Source organism: Homalodisca vitripennis, chromosome 6, assembly GCF_021130785.1.
Source record: "Homalodisca vitripennis isolate AUS2020 chromosome 6, UT_GWSS_2.1, whole genome shotgun sequence".
Lineage (NCBI taxonomy): Eukaryota > Metazoa > Arthropoda > Insecta > Hemiptera > Cicadellidae > Homalodisca > Homalodisca vitripennis.
In genome coordinates this window covers 141519560-141544026 of record NC_060212.1, presented here as the reverse complement: position 1 = coordinate 141544026, position 24467 = coordinate 141519560, and positions in this window count along the sequence as shown.

Here is a 24467-nt window from a genome sequence, read left to right as displayed (position 1 = left end):
GGAAAGTGAATCTTGGAAAATGGATCTTAGAGGTTCTACAGGAAGTTGTTAGTGGAGTGACAGCAAAGTTAAAATTAAAATGTCCAAACAGCGTATCCTTTTAGATAGAGTCAAGTTGTCATCCACTTCATGGTCCACTGTGCCAAGAAAGATCTTCAGAACTTCAGAAAAAGACCAGCCTCTAGAGTAAGAGTTATTATGCACTTCTGCAATGATAATGATCACTGATGAACTGGGAAGGTTAATGACTCAACGTCAGTGAAAAAAGAGAAGGCTCTCTTCATATCCAAACATATAATATTTATGGTATGTAAAATAAAATGTTGGTAGTTCTTCATTTGTGTACTGAGACTAATGCAGATTTTTTCTGTCTATTAAAGAGTTTCAAGGTTTAAAAACAGTTAATTAAATCAGTTCTAAAGATCAGGTAATGTCAGATACAGAAAAAAATAATTATAAGTGGAATGTTCAGAATGAAACAAGCAAGTTTCTAAAGTTAACAATTTGTTATCTACTGATAAATGTGAAGAAAATAACAAATCCCAAAGAAGTAACAGAAACTTTAATAAACTTTTTTAGAAATATTGACTCAAACCTTGCTTAAAAACTGATATGACAGTCATTTTATAAATGAAACAAGTGTGAGAAATATATTTTTTAACTTGCAGCACCTTTTAAAAAGTCTTATGGCATTTACGGCCCTATTAAACCAAAAATATGACAGCTGGAATGACATTCCCACTGTTATAATGAAAAAATTATTTCAGAATGAATAATTTATTGAAATTTTGAAACGTTCAATCATCAAGCCTAATTTAATTAACATAATTATTGAAGATTATCAGGTGATCATACATTTACTGACTTATAAAAAGTATTTGGAAAAATTATGCTTGATGGACTTGTGGGATTTTTAGAATGTAACAAGTTTGTAACTGCCTATCTTTTTTGTTTTCATAGTCCTAGGTCCTTAACTCAGGCAGCAATTTACGAATTGATTCAATCAGTACTGAAACAATTATATAATCAGAGTGAATTAGCATTGATTCTTTGTGATTTTAGCAAAATCTTTAACTGTGTGGACCATGCAGTGTTAAATGTAGAAAGCTATACTACCATAGCCTCAGAAGGATACAGTTGAACTGATTTAAATATAACCATGAGAGCAGAAACGATACATAGAGATCACAGGGAGTAGGTGGATATGTTACCATTCTTCATTGGAATACTGTGTTTGTGGTGTACCTCAGAACTAGGTCATAGAACCTTTACTTCCTTTTATGTACATTAATGATCTTCCTACAAATATTAAAAACTCAAGAGTAATGCCGGCGGTATGGTATATGACACTAACCATATTTGAATATAGTGTGGAACACCTCAAGGCGTCTACATATATGGCCTTCAAGTAAAAAAGTGACTAATTTAAGTTAAATGGAAGAAAACAATCTCTGTTAGATAAATTTAGGCCAAAAAGAACTGAACAGAAGAAAGCCATCAGAGCCCTAGCAGAATTACACTACAATGACAGCTGCAGAACAGCATTTAAAACTTTTAAAATCTTGACTGTTGTGAATCTCTATATTGAAGCAGTGATCTCCAGCACCTGTAATGAAAACCCTCAAAAAAACAGTGATGTCCATCAGTACAACACAAGGGGTGCTGAACTATATCACCTACCGACCCACCACATGTCACTGTACGAGAGAAAACCAACCTACATTGGAAGAAAACTGCACAACCACCTACCTCCGGAGATAAGGAAACTTCAAGGCAAGAACTTCCAGCACATGCTAAGAAAATGGCTTGAAGATCACCCATTCTACTCATTGGAGGAATTCCTTGAACTCAACTAAAACTTGTATATATATATTATGCACTGTAAAAGATATTTTGACGCCCTTACAATTCTCCAAGGAATTTGTAAATAAAGATTGTATTGTATTGTAATTCAAAATGTCTGTGACTGGTGCTGGAATAAAATCTTGGGCTACTGTAAAAGTTATAGGAGTGGTAAAAAAATAAAGTATTTTGGTAATACAATCGTTTTAATGATGACCAACTGTGCAAGAAACCTGGTTATGTTGAACATAGGAGTTTGTCAAACATTTGAAATATGGAATCTGTCCTGTATCAGTTCGAGAATCTGTCCTGTCTTTCCTGTCCTGTCTAACATCAACATTCACCTGTAGGATTATCAGTAAGTGTGTATTTATCATCAAAGTTATTGAGTACATCAAACTAAGATATTGATTACTGTTGTTCCTTTACTTGTATTTTTCAGGTACAGTTTATTGATAGGACAGTTTCCTTCCATCTGAAAAGACAGGTTTGAAAGGGTTCACTTTTTAGTGAAATGTTAACTCAAAAAAGGAATTGTATGGACTGATTTAGAAATGTAAACACAATAAAGGACAGAGTACTAATAAGATGCTGAAGTGGATGAATGAGAGAAAAATGCAAATTTTTATTTTTTGAGACATGTAGCCTTTCTTCATGTCTCAAATCTCTTATCCCATTTGCCGTTTGTTTCCAAATGGCGCAGTTTATTGGGTACAACGGTTATCGCAAGATAACTGGATCAAACAATGCCAAGCGTGGCTGCTGCTTGGATGGGTGGCTGCTGAGTGCGATCCTGTACTTGCAAGCAGCCCGCCTGCCCAATTATTGGTGGTGGTTCGGAGGTCACCTTTAAGCTGTTGATACTGAGGTTAAGTGTTAGAGAGGGCTTCTTAGCCCTAACTTCACCTGGTAAAATAAGACATCTTTACTTTACTTTACTTTATCCTATGCATTTTAACAGGTCTACTACAGTAAACCTAAACAGACCTACCAGACTTTTTCATATCCTTCTTTGGCCAAGAAATTTGGTGTTTCATTTTCATGACTGCCTTCAAGATCCAGATCCCAACCAACAATCACAGATGATCTTCAACCCACCCACTGTTAAAAACAACAATTCTGTAGCAGTTGATCAATTGCACATGAACCTTACTAGTATGGAAAGATGAGAAGATATCATACAACTTATACATACAACTGCATACAACCGTATTAGGCTATATACTTTTCCTATTAAACCTACAACAGAAATTGGTAGAGATGTGGAGAGTTTGGGACCTTTTTTAAATTCTCATGACCACAGCAAATTTTGTAGATGGAAATGATAATGGAAAATACAAAAAATGTGCAATAAGATTAGGTTGATGCACTGACAACACTAGGAGTTCTCTGCCTCCAAACCCTTCAATGCCGGTGGTGACGTGTGCATTCAGTGCTGGATTTACATATGGGTTTAACACTTTCACTGTGAGTCTATACTGGGTGAATAAAAAAATCAAGTATTTATTGTCTAAATAAAGTGATTGCATAGAAAAATGCCAATAGATACAAAAAACTAATGATTAGCAAAATACAGTCTCATAAAACTCCTTAACATTCTTTATGATTTATTTTGTGTATTGCAATTTATACAGTTTTAACACTGTAGTTCACCATTTTAAAAATTGTATACTTTTAATTTAGTTATTATTATATTTTATTGGTATTTATATTTATTTGCTTATTGTGTTATGTTATTAACTACACATTACAGGGTTATCTTTATTATAGTATAATGAATAGTCAATTAAAACACTTTTTTAAAATTATTTATTGTCATACACGTGTTTTGGTATTCAACCATCATCAGTGTATATTAACCTCTCTGTGATTGTTTATTGTTATTCATTTTAGTCTCTGTGGCCAATCATTTATTCATTTTGCTGTGAGTTTTATGATGCTAATTATTGTTTGCCATTGTACTTTCACGTAATATTTTGAATTATACAATTTCTAATTATCTAGAAGAATTTAATACTTTTGATATTATAATTATTGACATGAAACCCTTAGTAGTAGATTTTTTGTATGCTTTTAAAGAAATTAATGAAAACTATGACAATACACCTATTTGTAATTTACTCACATTGACCACTGAATGCCTAGAAATGCTAAGTGATTTATTCAATAAAATATGTGAATTAGAAGAGTCTATATTAGAATTAATTAGAACTAGATAGGGACCATACAAAACAAAGATTATCATAAAAAAGCAAGATTATCACAAGAATTAATGTTAGAGAGCGCCCTCAGAGAAAATAAGTTATAGTTTGTTGCTTGATGAAATTAAGATTTAAAAATTGCTTATAACCGTGACTTCTCACCTTAGGCAGTGAATGTTGAATCCTTGTATGTACCTTTTTTCCTGTTGAGGAATGGCTAACAAGACCAATACACTGCGACCTGAGATCTTTTGTGCTCTTCTAATTATTAGTTCCCAAGCTGCAGGCTATAACAAAACCCCGGGGCCCACCTCCCTCACATCACAGGGCTCAGGAAAAGCCTTTTCTTTCAACCTGAGTCTACATTTTGAGAGAGCTGGACAGTCCAGCCAAAGATGTTCTGCTAACTCCTCATCCTCATTGTAGAATCTACAGACCTGAGTCACCCAGTCCTAGTCTCCTAAGGTGTTCCTGAAGAGGTTCATGGCCTGTTAATATTCCCATCAAGAAGTCTTAGTTTATTTTTTTAAGGACAAAACCATTTCGTTACATTCCCATTGCAGGTCTATGAATAACTGTGACGTTCTTAATCCTAGGAAGTTATGCCACTTGAAAGTATAATTTTTTCCCATCTCTTTATGAACCCTTTTCGATAACTGAAGGTTGTACAAAAGCGAGGTTCTGGACCTGTCAGTATGGATCCTATCCCCTTTTCTTGCCAGTGAGTTTGCCTCCTCATTTCCACTGACGCCTTCATGGTTGGCACCCATACTAGCTCTACTAGGTTATGTTGTGCCGGTTCCTTTAGCATTTGGTGACAACTATACACCAGCCTTGAATAAAACCTGTAGTGTCATAAGAGCTAACTGGCTGCCTGAAAGAATAAGAATTTTAGCTTTATTATATTTCTTGATTATCATTAGTTGTGCACATATTGAAGGCTCCAACTTCTGATTGAAACACAGTGGCTATCGAGCCTTACCAGTCCCAAACTGGTTGCCATTCGCGAACCATCCGTATATAGAACACAACCGGCTTCTGTCCTGGGGCATCTATATCTCCAGCCTTGCTCTCCCACTCAGCAGATTGTTCAAACAGATAAAAATCTCATATTTTCAGCACCATCAAAATTAGCAAGACCACACATCCACTTGAATTCTGTGTTAATACTTATAATAAACATCATATCTTAAAGGAAGAAGAGATTGAACGTCATGCAGCATTTCGAGCCCTGTTATGGCTCTATCATTCAACCAAGACCCTGTGCCTCAATCTAATAAAACATCAAAGAAGTCATTTGAGAAGAATCAAGAAATAGCCAGTAGATTTCTAACTTTGACTTGGGTGACGAGGGATGCTCAATCTAACTAAGAAAAAAAGGTATTGCTTTTGGTGGACAGCAATGGTTGACGGATAGTGAAGATGCTATTACAATAGTTGAAAGGAGCATACAGAGTGTCAGGCATAGTCAGGTCGGGTGCCCCGCTACACCATGTGGTAGTCCCATATACCGCAGCTGACCTTGGCGAGGACGATTAGGTTGTAATGTTTTGTGGGACAAATGGCATGGGAACAAACAATAAAAAGATCTTTGAGGTAACTTGATGACTTTGTTGGAACATATTCAAAAACCAAATGTGATAATAGTGACCGTTCCTTACTGTTATGACAAAATATATTATAATGACTCTATTTATAACATGAACCAAAGTTTAAATAAAGATTACTTGGCAAGAATAGGTTAGTATTTGATGTAAATAGGGTAATTAGGAGAAGGCACTATATTGATAACATTGGTAACCTTGGAAAGGCTAAAGTATGCACTAGCCCTTGTGCAGTGTATTATCTTCTTGAGAAAAGTCGTGAGTCTCCAAGTTTCTGACTTGGAAGTTCACGAGAAAAAGCCTTATTTTAAATTATGAATCTTTTTTAGAAATTCAGAAACAGACCTAGGCTTTGAGTCGGGAGATGGAGTCTCTTGTGTTGCAAAGACCAAGGAGTCTCTCTGGACCCAATTCAGGTGGGCATGACTTCATTGTTGTCAGCTATAATATTCTAAGTATAAAATACAAAATTGCCTGAGCTGTATATCTTTTTAAATAACTTACCTGAAACTCTCAATGTTGTTGCCTCCAAGAGACTTGGGTTCACAAAAATATAGAGATACTAGCAGTTACCAGCGGCTTCGCACGCATTTTCCTGTTGAAAACTCGGACAATATATTCATGTATTCTTTATCTATGACATAATAAACATTCCTGAGATAATTGATAGTCACTCAAAGCTATTCCAATCTCCTGATCCATTTTAGATTTAAGTTTAAAGAACAGTGTTTTAGGGTCCTGAAGTCGTAAAGTGAAACAGTTTTTATAAGATTCGTATTCCCTCCAACATTCCATGATAATTTATTGAAGTGCTCCTACGATTTCAGAAACAATAAGAGTTAGCCTTTTTATTCCAATGACGAACGTGTATCGTCCAACTAAAAAGTTGCTGCAGTCAATATGAGTCTGTTCTGGTCGTTTAAATTCACCCCCGGTCTAATCTATTTACAGTTCCACAATTGATTTATGCTGTTGCACTAAGCAAAACAATGGTTTCATATGTTGGTTTCGGAATTCAACTTAGATTAAATTTTGGCGATTAAGTGATTTTTGCTATTTTTACCGATCAATAAATATGTATAAGGGGTATATGCTTCTAGTATAAGGGCAAGAGTGTGTTATCCCCATTTGCTTTTCAATAACTACAGTAAAAATGCCAGACACAATGTTAAAGGAGCTAACCAGATTCGATTACTTTATGTGCAAACATTCACAGCTTTATTTAATGAGGTAGTTTTTACAACAGCGTATAATTGCCATTATCATGGCATAAGATGGATTATTGATCATTGGCGCAATCAAAATTTAAAATTAGATAATAACTTCGTCTCTGCAATCTGCATTACACTACTGATCAAGCAGTTTAGAGTAATTTAATAGTTACTAAAATTTCAATGTAAACAAATGTTTCTGCCTCTTTGATAAACTTCAGCTGAAAGAATCAGTTCACTTTGTATTACGTGTCATAGCGCAATCTGGCGGATCCAATATAAAACACTCAAACATCAACAACAATTTATAAATAAAAAATTAATTAAATAAACTATTTAAATCGGACCAAATCATGAATCTAAACCATTCTCGAATCCCCTTCAACACACACACAAAATTTCATCAAAATCGGTCCAGTCGTTTAGGAAGAGTTCAGTCACATATACACGAACACAAGAAATATATATATATATATATATATATATAAAGATTACTAAACACACTTTCTGGATACTACCTCATTTTTAGTTTTGTTAAGAGTGAGAAAGTAGGAAGGAGGTGGTACTGCCGTATTGATTAGGGGATATCTTCAAAGCGAATAAATCACAATTAATTTGTAAAAGATCTGTTGAATTGCCACCAGGATATGTGTCAACTGTCTTATTATAATAGTTTTGCATTTTATAGAAAACTTTAAAGTTATTTCAAAAGTTTTGTAAAGAATTTCAATAATTTAGTAAAAAACGTAGTCAAAGATTTAAAGAACAAATTAATTGTTGTTTGTGGTGATTTTCATGTTGAATTCCTTTCATTACAAATAGTTGCTAGTGAATCTTATAACTTTTACAAAAATGTTTGGTCTTAAATTTAATATTTTTCATCCAGCGAGAGTAACAAAGATCTCATCTATTTGTATGGACAACATAATCACAAATTAATGTCTCACCAATGTTAAATTACATTATCCTGGTATTTAGGATCATAAAATGATTGTGATTTCTATTCAAAAATTATATAACTTACAAAATAATAAACCTGCATCCAACTGTCTGCTAAGAAGGAAGTTCAGGAAAAATTCAATACAATACTTTCTCCAATGCCTCAGAGATTCAGAAATTAAGTTCTTTAGCTTCTGTGATAGTTTTGATATTTACACAGTTTATAATATTTTTTAACTCAATATGTCTTGTTTTGAGGAAGTATTTCCAATAAAGGCAACAAAATGGACCTCACAACAGTCTGCAGTATTATGGATTACTTTAAGCATAGGTAACAACATATTGTGAGCATAAAAGAGAATTTTACTTTGCACAGCACGATTCTGAGTGTCCTGTGCAAAAATCTTAGTTTCAAGCTTACTCTAAAATTAAAGCAAGTCAAAAGAGCAGTAAAGTACAAGGCAAATGATAAGTACATCTATGGTATGAAGAATAGATCGAGGGTTAAGTGGGAAGTTGTGAGTAAGGAAACAGGGAAACTTGTGGATGTGGAATATATTCAATTATAACAAGGAATATATTGTATTGAAATCAAACAAGATTTACGTATACAACCCTTAGGAGGTTGCCAATGCTTTCAATTACTTTTTTATAAATGTTTAAAAAATTTCAATTGGCAAAACACTTGCTCTTAATTTTTTGGAATCAAACAAATATTTCAAATGATTTATCCATTATTCTTTTCCTGACTGACACTAGCGAGGCACTTCAAACTATTAAAAATCTAAAAAAATATAAACTCATCAGGCTAGGATGAGGTTCCCACTTTTGTTATAAAAGCCTCTACCTTACAGTACATATATTGCTCTGTCCTTATCCTGTTCAACCAGTCATTCATGCATAGAGCTTTTCCCAACTATTTTAAGTTTGTTATTATAAAAACTTCTTTATAAAAATAGAACTAACTAAATTACCAACCAATTGCTATCCTTCCAAGTTTCCAAATTTGAAAATATTCAATAAAATATGTCTCCGTAGACATTGAAATAATCTTGACAAAAAACATCCTTAATAATAACCAGCTTGGGGTTTGCGTAGTCTTTTAAGACTTCTATTTTTTTTCTTTTATAAAAATGGTAATTCGATTATTGGACAAAACAAATGTATAATTAAAGCTTTGTGACTTGTCAAATTGTCAATCACAAACTTCTGTTTATATTGCAGTTCTTTTTAATTGGGAGGCAGTGCATGGTAATGGTTGTCTTCGCACATATATAATAGGAAGTTGAGGGTTGCATATATCAATATTTTAAGAATTGTACACACATCTAGTAACTGGAGTACCTCAGGGGTCCGTCTTGGGACCTGTCATTTTTTTATTGTACATCAATGACTTCCCTTATACTTCCTTCCCCCATACCACTGAAAACAATTCTCCTTGTCAATGACACTGCATTAGTTATCTCGAATAGAGACATTAGGGAAATTATTAGTCTAAAAGCTTATTAGAAGCTTCAAATTGGTTTACTACAAATGGGCTCTTATTAAATAACAACCAAAGCCAACACACATAAATTTCTCAACACTACAAAACCCTAAATCAAAATGAAATGTGAAGACATCTTAAGAGTATCATCAGTGACATTTGTAGGCATGATAGTCAATCATAATCTAACAGAAGGATCATTTGTCATACTTTGCTGGTAATTTAAGCTCCGATTGTTTTGCTGTCAAGGTTATTGGAGGGACAGAGAACTATGATACTATCAAAACAGTCTATTACACCTAAAATAACAAAAGTAATCACTTACTATTATTTTGCTGACCAAAACTGTCATATTACATGTTATATTATCAATATCTCAAGAAAGAACAAAGACATGTAAAAACAGGTTATTGGATCATGTTTAGTGTAAAAAGTTTTCTTAAATTCATGTATTACAACAATGAATTTACATTTAAAGAATCTTATTTAATTGAATATGACACATCAAAGATGGTGGTTGAAAATATGAACTTAATCAAAAATAAGTTGCCTACTTAATGCTCAACAATGATCAGTGGTGGTCTCAGGTCCATATTTGAAGAAATGTGGAAGAAAATAGAGGAGACATTTAAAACTCGCCCTATGCGCCTGCAATCAGATTTAAATACAGATTTTACATAGTAAATGTTGAACTGACTCATGGTAATAATTTATATTTTGTTAATTTGGACACAATAAAAAGAAAATTCAATGTTACTGCGTGATTTTAAAAGAAAACAGTGTAGTATTTTCTTTGTTATAATGCTACAAGCCACTAAACATATAATTTATCTTCCAATTTATTATTCAGTATCTTACATAACTTAATGCATTTATATACTATAAAGGAAGAGAAGCCAACTCCTCTTCCCAGAATGAAATAATAAAATCCACTGAAAAAGTATTTTTTTCATAATAATTTCAATATTCACCTAAAAAGACTGGGAAGAAAATGGCTGGGAATAGATAGAATCTTGCAGCAGTAGGCAGATTGCAGTGGAATCTAAGAACCCAATAAGTCTGCATGTTTAATCAGTATAGTATTGATTTATACTCATAATTTTAATTGTTCATTGAAAACTTCTATGTTACTTTAAAAATATTTATTAAGAAATCATATAAATTTATTGAGTTAAAATTAGTGTTAATTTAAAATTAAATCTGTTAAATTTATTTTCAGCTTAGTTAATGTATAAGACATCCAGTTCTGGATATGGATGTCTATAAAGGAATCATTGTAGATCTTTCCATAACATAAGCTTACCTCTAAAACACATGTATTGTGAAGATGAAAACAGATAATCAGTCATATGCATAAAAAAGAGCATAACCTTATACTTACCGAAATAGAATGATATCCTTACACCAGTATGCATAATAAGTTGAAGTAAAACCTTATCTTTTCAAGTAAAAGGTTATCCTTTAAGGTTGATCCCTTTACTTCAAATTGAAGTAAATGGAAATGCATAACAGCTACCTTTTACTTGAAATGAAAAGCATATCCATCGAAAATTCTGAGTATGGTCAGTAGCACACTCATCGTTGCAGTGAAAAGTACTATAACCTTAGTTAATTCAATGTAAGTGTCTTAATTAGTTCCTTTATTTCATTGAAAGTGATGGCAGATGTTGTGGACGTGAGGGATGTGAAACAGTACAAGCCACGGTTACCTACACTTTCCCGTTATTTTAAAAAAACTATATCGTTTTAATAAAGACAACGTGGAGTGGCTTGCAAACAGATTTTTAGTTGCAACTAAAGAAACTCGGGGAGGAGTTTCATCTGTTCATAAGATGACAATATGTTTACGTTACCTTGCACACCCGGGGTATCAAAAGGGTATCGGACAGGAACTTGGTATTGATCAGGCAACGGTTTCTCGGTCGGTGAGTCAAGTTGTTGACACTATAGTTGCACAAGCGAACCAGTGGATAAAGTTTCCTACTACCAACAATGAAATAATGGAGGCAAAACAGCTGTGGCAGAGAAAATTTCGCTTTCCAACGGCAATTGGTGTGGTAGATTGTAATCACATAGGTATACAAAAACCTTATTTCCACGGAGACGAGTACATTAACCGTAAGGGAAAACCTACTCTGAATGTACAAGCTACCTGTGACACTAGTGAAAAGTTCATTAGTGTTGACGTGAGTTGGCCTGGATCAGTGCACGATTCAAGGATTTGGAAAAACTCTCATGTAAGAAGAGTACTGGCAAACAAAGCAAATGCTGTATTACTTGCAGATAGTGGGTATGGAATAGAACCTTGTCTCATGACTCCTCTTGCAAATCCTACTCCTGGTGCTACGGTGGTACGGTTGATCCATTTACTTTTTCCTGAAGAATATCCTTGCAAGTATAAGGTAATCATTATACATATGGAAGAAAGCAAAACCTTTTACTTCTACCTTATACTTGAGAGGTTTTCCTTCAGTTTTATGCATACTACTCATTAAGATATTTATAATATACAGTACTACAAGAAACTTGTGTGTATGTAATCTAATTCATTAACGATTTTTTAAGGTTTTCGTCTACATTTTTCAAACACCATGCATAATATTTTTTTAAAAGAAGATATCAAGCTAATCCTCATCTCTAACAGTGCCATATGAAATGTATATACTGCACTGGTTGGTTGATATTATAATTTTTTTATAGATATTGCACTTGTTTTATAAAATCGTATTAGTCAGTTATTAATAAGTAATGTTAATTACTTGTTTTTGTGCACTGCTTGATTGGTAGCTATTGGATTTTAGAAAATTATATAAATATGTATGTACATATATCTTGTAATAATTTCTAATAATTATGTTTTTTCTAAATTTCTTTTTTACATACAGACATTAAAATAATTCTAAATACATGTATCACTAACTTCTAAAACTGGCTTTGCCCAGAATCTTCAAATCCAGATCTTCAAATAAATAAATAGAACTAGTAATATTGGAAAAATAAACAGTTAGTGTTATATGTACTAATAATTCAAAAGTGTTAGATCAGCTTGTTTTGGGAAGAATGAACTCTCATAATTTTGAGAAATCAATGGGGTTTTTGCTTTATAAAGTATAATTTAGTTGTTATCAAGTGATAAAAAAAGTACTTTGTTGCAGTGAGGTTTCCCGTCCTCCTATTAAGATTTATTAGTAACAATGATTAGCTCAGTGCTGCAGATGAAATGAAATTTCTCAGAGTAAAACTCCACTGAGTCTACTGACACTCCAATGTTTTAGTGATATTTCGTTTCCCGCGCTCAGCAGTTGGCAGGCCTGCCAGCATGGCAGATGCAGATGGCAGTTCAGTCAGTTTGGAGGCGTGCGTCCAGCGTCGCAACTGTGCCGGTCTGTTGCTGTTGAATCCGGTTGTTTACCTTGTAAGGTTATGTGTTGTGATTAGTTTCCGACTGCATAGGTGCAATGTTTTAGTTGTATTTTTGTTTCTCAAATTAGTAGTGCTTGGCGTATCGTTTGTGATGTGCTTTACAACTGGAGGCAACTGATTTGGATTTGAAAACTACTTCTGAATTATAAGGTAGGAGCAGAAACTTAGGAAAATAATAATAGAAAAACAATAAAGTTAGTTATTCAATTTGAGTGACTCCATGAATACGTTTTACGAATTCTTATCTTGTTTTTATGTTCTATTAGTACAAGTTGTATGAGGGTAGTACTGTTATTTTGTGGTACTGTAAAAAATGTTACATTATTATAATAGAAAAGTTTTGTCATTTATTTCCTTTAAAAGTACATCATAATTTATATATATTGTAACTCAGTCAGGTTTTTAGTGCTCACAACATTTTACCAAATAGCACTGCAATGTTTAATTTAGTAGTTATTCTAAAGATTCTAAACCACTGAACTAGAAGATAAGTTTTGATATTTGCAGGCAAAATTAGAGTTCAGAATGCAAATTTGTAGGATTTTGGTTTGGAATATAAGTTATTATTCCAGGAATTAAGTAACAATTTGGTTCATAAAAAATTTCGAATTCTTTTAAAACTGTTACACAATTTTATTATTTACACTTACTTTTTAATATTATTATACATTAAAATCAGTCGGTGATTTCTGACTTTTTGACGATTTTTAAAAATGGGCATTTATGGAACCCTTCCCACCCAATCACCTAAAAAAGTGATTTTTGGAGATACTTACTGTATATGTGAAATGTGTATGACCCTTTCCATATATATATATATATATATATATATATATATATATATATATATATATATATATATATACTTGAAATCACATATACAGTAGGATAAAAATGAGAAAATCATAAGTAATTAACTTTCAGAGATAATCATGCCTTTTTTAGAGATATCTTGACCACTTTTAAGACAAATTGGAAGATCAATGTAATTTGGGTACTTTTTAAGACAGCATTATTGACAACTTTTAAAAACATGGTAAAATTTAACCATACTTAAAGATAGAGATGTATGGAACTCCTAAAAGTCTGTTAAGTGGGGGGGAGAGGGAGGGGGATTAAAGTTGTACATTATATTAGCAGTGGCAACACTTTTAATAAATAGTTCACAGGAAATTGGTAAATCCTCAGATTTGGCTGTAACTCCCTTATATGGTAATTAGGCAAATATTTTCTGTCCACAAGCAGTAACATGTTGGCTACAGTACAATATAATTAGCAATACTAAATTCAGATTTTGTGGAAAACTGTTAATCAAGCAAAATTAAAATCAATTTCTGAAAAAGTAACAGAAAATGAGAATAGTGTATACCATCTATCATTTTGTTGTATCAGAGGAACGCTCCCAAATTCAACACATTAGAATTAATTCATTACAATTGTACCTAAAAATAATCAGCATAATCACTATGTACAACATATGTATATTCAGACCATAATTACTTTGGTTAGATTAAAGAAAAGAGATACTTATACAATATTAGATGAAAATATATTGGTTTTACATATCAGCTGTTAATTGAAAAACGATCTCTTATTTTGAATAAATCTACCAAAATAACGAATGAAATGTTATAAAAATAGTGTTAAAACAATGATCAGTATAAATTTTTAGCAAATTCTAAATTGTAAACTACTTTACAATTATGGCAATGTTGTTTTTCATCACTGCTTAAAGTCTTTGGGAACTACTTTGAAATCAACAGGTTGTTATTTTTTTAATAAAATAACAATTGAAATATTGAGCTTTTCTGTTCTTTGAACACCACTCTTGAGTATAAACTTACAGGAATGTCAGGTTGGTATCATACCAGAAGAGTATAGTATATTTAATATTTACAAGTGTGGGAAGTGGGTGTTGGGTGTGCGACACAGATAAGTTCCCGTATATGGAAAGCACTCAGAGGGCGAATAATGTACGTTTTCCATTACATGCAGGCATGTGTTAACAATAAAGACAATGCAGATTGTTTTTAAAGTTTTATTCTAATGAAACATAAAGAGCACAACAAATACTTGCACTACAGATAACTTATTGTATAGTCAATGCTAGAAGATAGTTGGGAAACGGCAATATTTTACCGACATAGACTGCGAACTGGAAAGGAGAGTTACCCCTTTTTATTCCATAGTCTTGAAGTTTGTCGATAAAAAAATAAAATTGTTTTTCTTATCTTTATTTCCTGTTGAACATGGGTGAAGGTAGGTAGATACAGCTGTCAGTGCAACACAATGGGAAAAACTTGACGTCTCGAATAAAAAAAATCTGTTGACAAAGATTAAGTGATTGGTTGTTAAATATAGTTTAAAAAGGAGCAAAATGATCTTCTTCGATTGTTTCATGGTCACCCAGAATATAACAATTTCAAGATCTAGAACATCGAAGATCATCTAAAATGCAAGATTAAATGTAGATGACTTCAATATATAAGTACGCTAGAGGCGATGACGTTATTCACCATAAAAAGATATGGGGTTTCGGACCCGTTAATCAAACTTCAATGTATCCGTTTACTGTTGAAATTATAGCAAAACATGATTACCAACGAAAACATCACTACCAAACTACGATATACACTACAATACAGTACTTCCACTTTTAATGGGCGAGATAACAGGATCATAACATTTGCCTTCGTTATTTATTACAAAACGTGTAACACAACGTTTCGATGATTGAAATCTAAGCTCTTCATCAGGTAAAAAATAGTTAATTGCCTACTGTCTTTTTCAGATTGAAAATCTAAAAGTGATAGGTTAGGAATAGAAATAAAATTCAGAGTATTCACTACATACATTACAACACAATCAAATGGTGTATAGGGTTATTCCTGTGTGATTGTACAGTAATTCCAGAGTTGCAGTCAATTGTTACAAGTACCTATAGCTAACTGGTATGAGAGTGGGCCGTAACGTGTTCTTCGTTGAGCAATGGTCGTTTCTTCTTTCATCACGTTATTCGACATGAGTGTAAGAAAGATTTACTCTTTTTGTTCCCATAACGAATGAGAAATGATGGAAAAAAGACAAGGAAACGAAACTGTAGGGCACGTAGTAGTACAGTACGGGTAATTAGGAGGGGAGGGACAACCAGATGTGTGGGATCTGTGCTTGCTTCTCGGTGCATACCCCCTCCCCCTCCCCGCGCATTCCGGTCGGTGCATGCTCCAAGCCACCTGTCGATCAGCTGGCAGCGCGTTTTCCCTCCAAAACCTACAACGTTGCCAGGATGACACTGAGTAAAAAAAAACAGAACACCAGCATTACTAATAAGTTTGTTACCGTCTGCTCGTCTACAGATATGGCATCGCCATTCATACAATAAAACACTTCCCTTTCATTCAACAAACAACCTGAGAAATTAATTGAGCCAGTACTATAAAACTATACTAAAGTGTTTATTCAATACAGAATCCTCGAATTAATGTATAGCCTATGTGTGTTTTGCAGTAGACTATTATTATAGTTTAGTATGTTTAAATATCAAAATTTTGATTAAAATCCGTTCTATAAGTGATGAGAATGGATATGGGTTCAATTAAGTATTAAAAATTATCATAATAATTGCGCATTTTTGAAAGCGGCGTTGTAGTTACGAATTTTCATTACTGTTACAATTTTTGGCATAGCAAACTTTTATCTATTGTCTTAGATATATTTGTTTTAGCCTCGTAAATTAAATTACGACTTCAATCATCTGGAGTAACTTTGCTTTAGAATCTACGAAATTTATTCGAGATTGTAAATAGCCATTGAAGAACTTGTTGACATCGGAAATCAGACATACAGTACTTTAACAAACCAGCTTAATAATGGATTAGATACTCAAGAATTTGCTGTTCTACAACGATAGATAATTTGCGTTGGTACTAGCACGATTTTCAAAATGAATGGGAGACTACATGAAGGCAAGGGAGTTATCGATCTGTCCCTTCTAAGGGGGTAGCTGCCCTTGACGGAAATAGCGGGGCGCCTGCCTGCCTGGGGTGAGGGGCGCAAAGACAGCGAGACCCTTTTTACGCCTTCATAAGGGTCTTAAATAATAAAGGACTCGTAAAGGATCGTTAATTATTTTTAAGTATATCTCAATTTTAAAAGTCCTACCCAAATAACATATAGGTATTGTAAATAAATACTTGCTGCTATATAGCTATGAAAGTCATTCATTCTATTTAAAAATAAAACAACTTTTATAATTTACTGATTTTGTCTTTATGTCTGGCTCAATAACTGTGTCAAAATTGTTGTTTATTCTTTTTTTTTTCGTTTGATGACATGTGATCGTTCTAAAATAAAACAAAGTACGTTACACAATATGTCGCGAACCAGGCTTCCCTGAGGTTTTTTCCACGACATTCAAATCAATGGCTCATTTCGTTATTGAGATGTCCGGCGGACAGAATACGGGCAATCATAAAGAAATTTTTTTACATTCCCCTCGGCAGGAAAAGGAGAAACTGTGTCAGCCTACTGAGTCATGGCCTTCAATGACGCTCAGAGCCCAAATTCCATGGTTCATAGGGAAAAGTCTTGTATGTAGAAATGAAGTTTCACGCAAAATTTAAAGTTAACAGATCAAATGTTTCTCGAAATATCTTGCCGCATAATTTATTCCTATATGTGTACATTAAATTAGGTTTTATAGTGGGTGTTCAAATAATCAAAGTTCCGGTGAACTAATAAGGTAATACTGCAACGTAAGAGGTGTACTAAACAAATCTTTGGGTCTTTTTTCGTTTAAGGGCCAGCACCGTACAAACATACTATACCTGACTGACAGTGCATTTAATCGTTTTTTTTTTTGTGTTACTAGTTCGTAGGGCAGTAGTCCAGGGTACTACTTCTAGTATAAACTCGTCTTATCTTATCAGTGATAAACGCGCGCCGCTTATCTTTTGCCTGTAATGAAAGTGGTGAGTTGATCTGGACTTTGCAAGCTCGAGTTAATTTTTTTCCTAAAAGAGCAAGCAGCGCAAAGCGCTGCGCAGCGGGCAAGCATCGCGTGATCTGAGTTTTTGAATAGGCCAAGCTAGGGTCTTTTGTGCGGGCCCTTAAACGAAAAAGACCCAAATCTTTAGTTTTAGTCAAAGTTTTAACATTGACTTCCACTCTGTTTCTTTTTACTCTATGAAGAAAAGACACATGTTGAAATATGAAATGATTGGTTTTTGATTTTTTTACATATTTATTTATGTTGCTTTTTCTTTTTGCCATCATGCGGGTCTTTTTTCGTTTAAGGGCCAGCACCTTACAAACATACTATACCTGACTGACAGTGCATTTAATCGTCTTTTTAGTGTTATTAGTTCGTAGGGGCAGTAGTCCCAGGTACTACTTCTAGTATAAACTCGTCTTATCTTATCAGTGATAAACGCGCGCCGCTTATCTTTTGCCTGTAATGAAACCTGCGTCAGTTCTGTCCTGAGTTTTGTGTGTGTAAGCATGGTGAGTTGATCTGGGCTTGGGACTTTGCAAGCTCGAGTTAATTTTTTCTCTAAAAGAGCAAGCAAGCGCAAAGCGCTGCGCAACGGCCAAGCATCGCGTGATCTGAGTTTTGAATAGGCAAGCTAGGATCTTTTGTACTGGCCCTTAAACGAAAAAAGACCCTGATAAGACCAATGTAAAAATATTCGCAAACGCTCTGCCAAATCCCAAGAAGTGGCATGCACCATCATCGAAATCAGTGTTGCTAATAATTATGTTAATGAAGGTTGATGCAAAATTTTCAAGTCTATTATAGGCCAATTACTTTTTGAGATAACGCTCGGATAGATAGATAGACAGAACACACAGGTAGAAATGAAAATTGTGCAGAACCACGAGTGAGAGCCTCCAATCCTCAGCCAAATATGAGGTTAAGGTTATGAAGAAGTTATATCAGGTTATTTTGAGGTTAAGTGGAAGAGAGGACTTTTTAGTCTATAAATAAACTCGCCTCTGTAAATAAAGACATTTTTCATTTCATTTTTTAATATGGTTAGAGACTTGTTTTCCTATTTTGTGGGTAGAAAAATTTAATATTCTACATTTTAATCATAAAATGCGCTTTAAAATGGAAAAAAGTTACCTGTATTTTTAGACTTAGTGATTATTTTCAAGAACAATATTGTTTATTGTATTGGCAACGTTTTTCCATTGGAAATTAGAGCTATTATTTCATTGGATCAGTACGCACCACCAATGGAAATTTGAATTTGGATCGAATTTTTAATTAGAAATTATTATTTTTGTTTTTAATTCAACGTGACAAACTAGTAATATAGGAAGTAGATTTTTTTTAACAAACGGAAATTAGTATTAACCGTATCATATCTTGTACACGTTCTTTACATTATCTCATATTCACTTATTATATATTATAGGCATACTCTTTACATAACAAAATCAGTATTAGTGATTAGATAAGTAATAATCCTTTTAACATGTTGTGTAATCTCCATTTAATAGTAGATAGAGTAAAGCAGGAACAGCTGCAGAGTATTTACAGAAAGTATACACATTTTCATAATGCAAATGCTATTTTTTTAGATAAGGGTAAACAAACTTTGGAAAAGTTCTTTTTAGGCAATATACTATAGCTATTGTTATACGTTTTAGTAGTTCATTATGCTGCTAATGCTATGGTGTAATAGAAGGATCAAAACCATACAAATAAAATAATCGAAAAGGCAAGTAGTTTATTACTATAGAAAGTTTAGTAGTTCATTATGCTGCTAATGCTATGGTGTAATAGAAGAATCAAAAGCAAATGCTAATTTTTAGATAAGGGTAAACAAACTTTGGAAAAGTTCTCTATAGGCAATGTACTATAGATATTTTTATACGTTTTAGTAGTTCATTATGCTGTTAATGCTATGGTGTAATAGAAGGATCAACCAACCATACAAATAAAAGAATCGAAAAGGCAAATACCAAACACTTTTTTATTACAACGAATCGTTCCAAACAAACATGAACATGACACTTCTTAATCTCTGGGCTTATATTATTTCCTAAAATGTTATACTAGTAAGACACATGGGAATTTACACAGTGCAGGGTAGATTATTATTCTTTCTCCATATGACGCAAATTTCATTTAGAAAATATAACAGTTTAAATCCAGAGAATACAAATGACTAAAATGGTTATGTAAGTCATAGGTGAAAATGAAATTGTAATTTTTATTTCAAAGAAAACTTGCAAATACACTTCAATCATATAGATACATATAGACCGTGGTTGCGAGTGCTGAAGTTTCACAGATGGCCTTGGAACATTTTTTTTTTTTTTTTACCGAATCCGAGCAAGGACAAATGTTATTTTAGTGTTTCACCTGTTAGGTTGGCAGTGAGCCTCACTGTCAGCCACAATGGATCCTGTCCCCTTTTGTCCGGTCGTCCTGCTGTAATTAGTTTTACAGACCCCTGTCCGGTTTTTATTTAGGACTGTTTTCGCTTCCAGCTTCAAGAGGCCCTCAAATTCTTCCACGACACTAGGCCGGGTAGATCTTATCCACCAAGGATAGATGTATGCGCTCTTCTGAAAGAAAACCCTTCCAGTCCGGTTTATGAATTCACGTAAAAGCTACGACCATTAAAATCGAAGTATACATTTTTGATTCAAGACCATTACTGATTATGAAGAAAAATATAAAAAAGTACATGATGAGATCGTAAGTGTCGTATATGAAGCGGGCAGAGGAACAGTTTTCTTTTACAGATTAGAAATTACCAACTTCATGAAACAACATTATATGAACTAAGCGATGAGATAAACTTTTATTTTTATTACTTTTTATTTCGTTTTTAACAAAAATGTTTGGTGCTTCATCATGCGTCGGGTTAAGCTAATTTTAATTTTCTAATTTCTAAATGTAATTCAAATTTTGAAAATAGTAATAGATTTATTTGTGAAAAAACCGTTATAATTACAATGATTCAGTTATCTGTAATATTCTTCCATCTTTTTCACATACTACAATTATGTACCGAAAGCTAAATATTTATCATGAAATTTTGAGTCTATACCTAATTATTGTACCTCTCGTTAATTAATCCGAGGAATTGTAATTCTTGTCAAAACTAAAAACATACCGATAAATTCTGTACGCTCAAGGTAGGTACAAGGCTGTTGTCGTCTGAGACCAAAACATCATTGGACAAATTTAAAAGTTGTGTAAAATTTTTTGTAAATTTCCATTGTTATTAGATTGATTATATATTTTTTACGTGCATTATTTGTGCATTACTGTAATTATAAAAGTTTCAACCAATGGACCTGTGCGCATATTTAACCACATCTCAACTATGTTTTCCCTGCAAGACCGTGTTGTATTGATGGAGGTGTGCTACCTGTTTCTGGATGTGCCGCAGCGGTGTGCCGGCCACTACACGTGCTTTATCATCTCCCACGACACAGCTGCCACTTGATGTTCGTGGAACAATCAAAGCAGTGGAGCAGCGAGCAAATTAGCTTATCGCGGTGATAAGAGCTCAAGGTCGCCGCCGGCGGTGAATGCTACTCCGCTGCCTAAGACAAAATCATAACCTCAGGAAGATCACCAATAACGAGATAACGCGTGATGTGTATTACGGCAATTATCATTGACGCGGTTCTAATGGTTAACCTCTTCATGGTAGGAACCACAAAGTGTCTCAATGCACAATCAGATAGCTAAATGGCGATGCCATTCATTTTATCAATCAATTTAAGAGACTGTTTAATGTGACGAGATAAAAACTGTACCATTGACTACGCAAGCTGTGCAGTGTTCTAAATCTTCAAGATGCCTTACTTAATTATCAAGATATACGATTTGGAAATACTCTAGTCAATAAGGTGCATTACTCTAGGAGAAACAGTAGATGTTAGTACTTTAATAAAAGATAGGCTACGCTAAAATTCTAAATTATAGGCTTTATGAAGTAAATGTTGATTTTGGGTCTGTGCAAGAACATGAGGACATCAAATTTTCTTATCAATAAGTAACAGATTTACAAGTTGTTCATGGTATATACATCGGACAATATTAAATCGTAATTTTACTATAGTTTTTTAGTGTAGGCCTATTGCATTGTAACATTATAGTGCTTATTTAGCATCTGCTTAAAGTAGACATCTAATAAAATGTGTGTTAATGTTTATTTTTTAACTTTTCTGTAATTTTTATTTTCATATACGTTTTTTCCATCAATTATCTGTTAAATATTTACTTTTTAATCCCTTATGGAATTCAGAAACAGTTATGCCCCCAAAACCAACCTGTTAATGCTTGATACCAAAATTACTCAACTCTTTGTTGACAAGCTCATTGTCAGTTTCGTTGACACTACGTTTTAAGACAATCATGAACATTTTTGTGGTTGTAGATCAAAAGTGTAATAGCTGAAAAATTACTGGACTTACAACCGTGTTAATTACACTTTCTGCTACATATTCTCTGCAGTGCCAATGATATGATAATCTGACACATATTGTACTCAGTAATATAAAAATTAAAAAATCTTAGAAATATTTACATTTATTTTAATATAAAAAGTATTTCATACCCTTCTCCATGCATTTTGTGTTTCAGTCATATTTAATATAAACATAGTCTAAAAAAGTGCTACATTTTAGAATTTCTGTATGTCCAAATATATGTTTTTATAAGAATCTCAGAATAATTGCGTTTGTATTCATCGTTTTGTTGTGAGAAGTGAGTCAAAGGTTTCCAAGAATGTACTTAATCTAATTACTTCTTTGTAAGGAAAAGCAACGTTACTAACAGGCTACGGTGATAAGGATATCTCGACTACTGTGTCGTTAATTAATTATTCATACATGTATATAAACGTAACACACATTGGAACATATTACAGACTTATCTTGAGAACTCAAGATTAAATTGCATATAACTGTTGGTTTGAATTAGAAAATTGCCTGAAATTCTGTATTTTGAGTAAAAAGCAATGAATGATACTTTAAAGTTTTTCAAGTCTTAAGTAGTAGATGTGCGGTTAAGAAGAGAAACTAAATTTGGCGATAAAATAAGTTTATTATACATTTAAAAGAATGAACTATTTAAGTTAAAAAATTGTCAATGCTGGGTTTGAATTATTTTTTTAATATAATTTACTTCCATGTGGGACCAATTAATCCTTGTGACGTAATTAATATTAATTAATACCAAGTAAGTTGAATTTGGAAAATTCTCACTACCACGGCATATAAGAGATTGTATTTTCGTTTAGGGTGTACAGACTACGAAAGCGTTTTGAAAAATATGTCGTTTGGATTTTACATCTTCAATAAATTGTATTTCTACACCGATTTGAAATGAGCAGTGTTTTAAGACATTTGCTTTACAGTTTGACGAACACCATTTTTAACTATTCAGTAGTCTTGAAATGGTAAAAATGTAATCGAAATCGCTTGAGTCTGCTTATGAAATCTCTCATTTAAAAGGCATTGTGTTTTAGGAAAAGTATTTTCATTCATTGTGTGCATTTAAGGACGAACGGATATTTTCGTAAAATCGCACATTTTGACTCAAGGGGTATAAAAACAAATATATTTTTGCTGTGAACAAAACTTGATTTTTTGAAACATTATAATACTTAATACACACAAACCTACTACCTAAGACCTAGGTCCTATATTACTTAAGACCTTTGAATTCTTAGGAGAACATTATATAATCAAAAGCAAGCAAGGAATAATAAACTTTTCAAGCAAATTGCCTTATTTCATTAGACGAGCGAAATTTAAAATCAGTAGTCATTAAAATCGAAAGTCTTTCTCTTTTTATTGGGACACTCAGTACATTTAGTTATTGCTCGGTATATATTTAAAAAACATTATTTTAAAGCCTTAAAAAGTACATTTGCCCATTATTTCCATGTCTTTCAAGTCTCTATACTTCACTGCTTTGTAATATTAATACCGAGAAGTATAGAGTTTATATACGTAGTCCGAAGATTACGCCAATAATCGCAACTCAAATTTCAGTAAATTGCATACTATTTCTAATGTCATAAATGTTTATTGGTGATTACAGCATTGAGTGTGTTGAGATTAAGGATCAGGGGTGTACCCAGAATTTAATTTCACGGGGGGATAAAAGTAAGTACGTGCTGGTCGTGTGTAGTACATATTGTTAATATTTATTATTTCTAAGATAAAGCTTACACTCGCAAAGACTATTGCCAGCGTAAAATACACATATTATATCCTGAAACACATCATTCCTTAATCTAGGTCACCACGATTTGCTTGATGCGTATTTATCCAAGTTACATCGTTGCATGTCAAGTCCTCTAAAGTTTTTCTTCAATCGGGGATCGTAAAAATACATCTCACATTACTTCCAGTTTGTTTTCTTTGGAAAAGTTTTTTGGCTGAGCTTTAGCGAACTTTCCAACTCGTGAAATTGGAAAATTTTCATTTCTGTTTGTTTGCATGTCCAAAAGATATCTCGAAAACAAACTGAGCAATAGACTTGAAATTTTGATGAAGCTTGATTTATACATTTGCATCACTGAGTTCGGTGATGGTGCATGTCACTTCATGGAATTTGGCTGAGCGTTAGTGAATATTTTTACATTGGTCTTATGGGTTTCCATGACGGTAACGAGAAAATAACATAATAAAACAAAAATGTAATTAAACTGAATTCAATCATTTTAGATTTCAACATTTGATTTTTATTAATAGAATAAAAAGAAAAAGATACAATGTTACA